This window comes from Beta vulgaris, chromosome 8 (assembly GCF_026745355.1).
Source record: "Beta vulgaris subsp. vulgaris cultivar EL10 chromosome 8, EL10.2, whole genome shotgun sequence".
NCBI lineage: Eukaryota > Viridiplantae > Streptophyta > Magnoliopsida > Caryophyllales > Amaranthaceae > Beta > Beta vulgaris.
The window spans coordinates 41,105,093-41,111,772 of record NC_079209.1 but is presented as its reverse complement, the minus strand read 5'-3'; the positions used below and the strand labels follow the sequence as shown (position 1 = coordinate 41,111,772).

Below are 6,680 nucleotides of genomic sequence, written 5' to 3'. Positions count from 1 at the left end.
AAAGCTATTCCCAAAAGAAAGGAAACAAGCATAGACACTATATAAAGTAGATTATCTTCTAATCTACAAATTAATCAGATCAAATTTTTAAACAAGAATTAAGTTTCAAAGAATAGAACCACAGTAGAAGACATTTAGCTAGTCAATAGATATAAGCTAATAGCCCGGGGCAAAAGAGGCGGACAAAGAATTTAAGATCGAAGTTAAAGATTTGTTTCATGTCACAAGAATCATGATTAGAAAGACCTAAAAGAAAAAAAAGAATAATTTAAGCAAACAGAAAGATTACTTGTCTAGGCAATTAATCTTATGCAACAAGATCACTATAAATCGTCATCAAAATATATATATTTCACCCGTTATATAATAAATGAAACGTAGAGGGAAGGCACGAGAATTTAAAAGAAGAGAGAGATAAAGAAAAATAAGAAGAGGGATCCATGTGATGAAGAGAGAGGTAGAGAGAAGTAAATGTCAAATAACATTGTATTTATTTAAAAGGGATTCATGTGATGAAGATGACCCATCCAATGTAAAGTAACATTGCATTTATTTTAAATGGCGTAAAGTGTTTCATTTATTTTTGAACGGATAAAGTATATTAGATAAACAACAAATCCTCCAATGAAAGTATTACCATTCTAACAATTTAACTTCTAACAATTAGCTGGAGGGGTTTCCAAAGACCACGATAGAGGCATTGTGGAACTTAATTTTATCGAGACGAAACCTCCCCCTCAAAAGAAAAGAAGTGGCGTGATAAAGCCAAGAGGGGCTCGACAGCTGCCGCCTCATCGATGGTTGTTGAGCCTCTCCCGCTCCCATTTCGACTCCTTGTTCCTCGCCTCCTAGTTCGCGAGTAAGCCACCTTTCTTCGAGCGAAGAAGTTGTCTTCTGCATTGTCTCAACTCTTAGATCTTCCTTCAGTTTGATAAGGGAAAGAGTAGACGTCGAAGGTTATTGTCCATTGAAATTGGTGGTTAGTTCATCAATTTTCTTACTTCAGATTTTTGTTTTAGCACATTTTTAGTTTTAACCAGCCCCAATTCTCCTTGTTTTTTTATGGTTGTTTTCAGGCTTTATTAAGTGTTGGAAAGTGATAGGCCAACAATAGAAAGTAGCTAGTTTTCCTATGACAAGGAAAGATCTAGGAAATAAGGTCAATAGGAAATCACTCCTGGAGTTTGTCAAATCTTAGCTTGGTAGGTGTAACTTTAGGGGTTCAAGTGTTGGAGCATAAGATGGTGCACAATTTCTTTTACAGATCATATGTGCTGTGGTTCGATCTTCTATACTAAGGATTGCAACTTTGGATCTTCGAATCATGTGCGCGATGTACTAAAACAATTCAATTCACCCCAAGTTCATTGGATGACGTTAGTTTTCAATGTACCTCAAAATTGCATCTTGTTGAGGCCCTCCAATTTAATTTGGCACAAGTTTCTATCTCCACATGTTTTGAGTTTCAGCCTCGTATGGAGAAACCTAAGACAACCCTCTGAGGTCACAAAAGGAAGTGAATTCTTTATTAGTTCAATCCATAGAATCCCGAGAAAATTTCTCTTTTAAGGACCTTGGTACTTGTCATCTTGTGAACATATGATTCTACAAGATGAGATGTGGGAATATATCTTTGAAGTTCCTCTTTTGTTTAGAATCTCAATAGTCTCCATCACATTACATCAGGTCCTATTCAGCAATACATACATCCCAACCCGACCAACAACTGCCCAATAAGAGTTTCATATAGACTGGTAAGGTAACCAGGTGGTTTACAACGTCTTTTTGGTTTTACTTTTTATGCTATGTAAGAGCTGTTAAAGCTCAGTTTAGTGTTAGTTTTTTCGCTATTTATCATTTGAATGTACTATCCCTAGTTTATACTTTGTGTTTTAATTAAAGCAAATTTTGCGGATGTCCAAAAAACAATAAGGACCATGATTGTATGAAATATTGCTGCAATTGTTTTAGAGCAGCCAAATTCGAATTATCTAGAGGTAAGACGATATGATAAACTCTAGCAATTACTTGGGTAACTTGAAAAGCAGCATTTGTGAAAATACAAAATTTTCTTATTTTCCGAACGCAAGGATAACTAGGAGTCGAGGGATTGGTATTTTGTTACGATAATGTAATTGTGAGAAAAGGTCAGACACCGTTGGCAAGTCACGTGTAGTTGTATCTACTATATAGCCCCTCTATCTCATATTAAGTAACAAACTTCTGATTATCGTCTATCCCACATCAATTGATATGATTTCTAAAATAACAAGGTCAAAGTGTATCCAATAATATGGAATGATTTGAGTAGTATCATGATTATTCTGGTGGATAAGTTGAGGCAAGTAAAAAGGAGGAATGATAAATCACTAATAGTTAGAGGGCAATTACCCTCTAACAAGGACTCAAGTGTAATAAAAAAAAAGTGAGAAGGTTTAACTTTAAAAAAATAAAAAGAAGAGTACAATTTTCTGATTCCTTTCTCCTCTCTCCTCCTTCATGCTTACTTGACACCTCTTGCAACTTTCTCATTCCTCTCTCCTCTCTCCTTTGTACTTCCTCTCTCCTCCTTCATGCTTACTTGACACCTCTTGCAACTTTACTGAAGGAGTAACAGTAGTCTAGTCTACCAACTACTCGACAGACAAATTCATAGAATTTCCAACAAAAAAAGAGAAGATTTTTCTTATTATTTGTATAGTAAATGTAAAAAAAAAGAGTAATAAGAAATATTCTTGGGCGAACTAAGAGAAAGATTATATTCTTATTATGGTTAAACTACACTAATTTATGCTAAACTTGTGGTAAAACTACACTGATATATGCTAAACTGACCCATGTTTGTGTTTAAACTAACTGATTTTTGCTAAACCAACTCATGTTTGTGGTGAAACTACAATAGTCTACGCTATAGCAACCCATGTTTATGGTTAAACTACACTAATCTATGATAAACTTGTGGTTAAACTACAATAATATATGCTAAACTAACCCATGTTTGTGTTTGAACTACACTTGTTTATGCTAAACCAACCCATATTTCTGGTGAAACTGCACTAGTCTGCGATATAGCAACCCATGTTTATGGTTAAACTACACTAATCTATGCTAAACTTGTGGTTAAACTACACTAATCTATGCTAAACTAACCCATGTTTGTGTTTAAACTATACTGGCTTATTCTAAACCAACCCATGTTTGTGGTAAAGCTACATTAGTCTGCTATAATTCCGGTTTCTTATTTTGTAATTCTTGAACTCCAAATGCTATAATTAATTTTTGTTTATTTAATTTAAGTATTTTTTTGGAGTATTTTTCATTGTTGAACAATGCAGACATATCATTATTGGTTAGAGAACTCAAAATTCATTTTATAGATTGTTGAACAATGCAGACATATTCTTAAAATTTATTCACTTGGTAAAGTTTGGAGGGAGGTAGAAGAATGAAAAAGCAAAAATCAAACAATTGTACTATTGTCCTTTTGTTTTTTTAATAATGTTATATCTTGACATTTGTGCTTTTTGTTTTTTAAAAGTGAACACTTCCAACTTTTTGTTTTTAGTACTTGGTCCTTGTTAGAGGGCAATTGCCCTCTAGCTGTTAGTGATTTATCACTCCTCAGTAAAAAGTAGTTGCTCTTGTGTTTCATTATATACTAAAGGTAGAAGGGGCAGACAATCTAGACTACAGTGCCCCTAAAATAAAGAATGAGTCTGCGTTCGTAGACCTTTATAGAGTATTTGTTTAGAAATGCCTAAACTGAAACTATTTTAAATATCTTTTGATCGAAACATTTTTGCGTGCTATATATATGAAAACCCAACATATAATATGATTATTAGTATATTATTATAGTAATGTTTATGGTTCAAATATACAACTGTATTGATTAAATATACCACTTATTTTACTTGACATATTACTTATGTTGATGATTTGTACAAAAAATTATATAGAACGATTATGAATTAGGCAAAGCCCTAATTTGTCATGTGAAATCTTTTTAGTTTGGGGTAACATTAATCATTTCATGTTTTATTTTGCTTTTATTCGGGATAACATTGATGAGTTCATTTTTTTTTTTTTTTATTATTTTTTTTTAACATATTTGGGGTAACATTGAGTTGCCATCTACATAGAAAATTCCACTTCCTCCATTAAATTATTGTCTCATATTGACTTTTGATATTATTCGCATTTTCTAGCTACTTTAACCCTCTTTTATTATGTATATGCAAGGAAAATCATAATCATATATGATCTTGTAAAGAAAAGACACAATTCTGGGGGGTACAACCCCAAATTAAATGGGAACTTAGGTTCACAATTTTATCAGCAACTTAGTTGGCTCATAATCTTGATCTAGATCACGAGGAGAAATGGCCATTCAGATTGTTTTGGCCTTGACATAATACCACCGAAACTTAAGAATTTCTATGGCAGATTTGTCATAACAGTTTAGGAGCTTGAGACATTATTCATAATCAAAAGAAAAACAATCCCTTTCAATATTATTTGCGGATTGTTCAACATTTAAGAAGAAACTACATATCATCTCATCTGTTAGTGCATCAAATTCTCAAAACTTTGCATAATTAAGATCTCCCTAAAGTTAGAAAATAAGCTCCAGTTTCATACTCCTCCTAATCCGTACTTCCCACCTTGCAATCTATCAAATACAAGGAAAAATGTAATCATTAAGCTCATCTTCTTAATTTGGGGTGTCTTGAAGGAACATAATGATATGTTTCAATAGTTAAAAACTATCCAGATATATTACACAAATCCCACTTCTATCATGCAAAATGGATCCTACATACAACTATTGACTACTGTCACTTTACATGCTCTCTTTTCTCTACATATCCTCGTCTCTTCGTTCCTCCCACTCAAATTCTCCTACACTTGTTTTGTGGAATCACAACAAGAATGTCACTCTTTTCCGTCTGCCAAAATCGGACGCTAAAAACACGGGATCGGACGCTAAAGAGATTAGCGTCCGTTTTCGGACGCTAAAAGGCTGATGCAAAACCCCTGGTCGCTAATTGTCCAATTAGCGTCCGTTAAGCGGACGTTAAACATTTAGCGTCCGAAATTTCATCATTAGCGTCCGCCTAGAAGGTTGGACACTAATTAGCGTCCGATCCTTATAATTAGCGACCGCTTATAAGCTTACCATTATGTAGCGTCCGTTTGCAGGTTGGACGCTAATTAGCATCCGCTTATAAGCGGTCGCTAATTATAAGGATCGGACGCTAATTAGCGTCCAACCTTCTAGGCGGACACTAATGATGAAATTTCGGACGCTAAATGTTGAAACCAAATGCTCAAAGAGACCCATCATTATCAGCTTTCACTTGCCCAAAGTTTTACTTTATTATTTTTATTTAATTCATTTTATTAACTTTCAATTATTATAATGTCAGAATAACAAAAATTGAGAATTAAACAAATGAGAATTTTATTTAAATTAAATATATATAATTACAATCTAATACCAAAATTTAGTACTATAATAGTATAATTACATTGTAACTAAAATCTAATACAACAACTTCAATCTAATAATAGTCCGAGCCACTGCCAATGCCGAGGTACTACACCACCACGCCAGCTACCGCACCACCAGAAACCTCTTCCTGAAGCTTTGCAAGACTCTCTTCCAATAGTTTTTCCACAAAAGCTTGAGATGTGCTGAGTCTTCGAGCATCAGACTGTTCTGATTGGGTTTCCCCTTTGTGATGGTCTGTGGCTGCTACTTTATGAAGTAGTAGTCTTAAACTGCAATGAAATTTTGGAAACAGACGGTCAATCACTGAATAGATAGGAAGTTTTTATGTTGGTATTTACCCACAAAATAATTAGAGCACGGGAAAGAAAGGAACATAGTCTAGAGTCCCAATAACACCCCAAAAAAAGAAAATAAAAACCATATTCAACAACTGAAACTCAAGTTAGCAAATCAGAGATGGTGACCTGTTAATATTGAGTGCATTAGCACCACCTTCAGGCTTCTGTTAGCCAACTTACTCCTCAATCAACCAAAAAATTTGGGCTCTTAATATTTTAATCATACATGAGCAGCAGTATACAAAAAATCAAACAAGGGAAATTTATAGTACATCTCATGACAAATACAAAAGATAATGAGGAGACAATGAGCAGATAAGGAAAATCAGATCTAACCTTGAAGCGCTTCCATAGCTGTAAGTGCACATTTTGAGTCATTAAATTCAACGAAGCACATAACCATTGCCTTGTCTTCAGTCTGAAGTGTAAATACAAAGAAAATTTTTAGGAAAAAAAGGAGAATTTTTTTCAGCACCACTAGCAGCAACACATTCGAGAACCAGCATTAATAACATTTAATTCCAATGACAGACTGCAAGCTCATATGATGTGTTATGATGGTGGAGACTGTATAGACTGGCATCTCTTACCATAGGCATATTCTCCTTATCTTTTCCCATAACTCCATCAGCAAGTGAACTAAATTTAGTTACAAAGCATAAAGACATTACTTAAAATTTGAAGGAGATTGGAAACATTTTCCATCCATAGGACATCAGTTACATAGCACAGGACAAGTTCCACTCAGCACATACACTCAAAACAACTTTTAATCAGCATGCCACTTGGAATTATACACTAAAAAACACTGTTTAGCCTAAGAGTCG

At 34.2% G+C, this 6,680-nt stretch overlaps 1 long non-coding RNA gene across 1 annotated transcript; it reads right to left on the bottom strand.

The window, feature by feature from the left end:
• Window positions 1-5,447: 5,447 nt before the first annotated feature.
• Window positions 5,448-6,016, bottom strand: LOC125492541 (uncharacterized). The gene is made up of 2 exons (XR_007269154.2): window positions 5,980-6,016; window positions 5,448-5,784 (listed from the first exon to the last, which is right to left on the bottom strand). It is a non-coding gene; the product is annotated as an uncharacterized LOC125492541 (long non-coding RNA).
• Window positions 6,017-6,680: the final 664 nt, after the last annotated feature.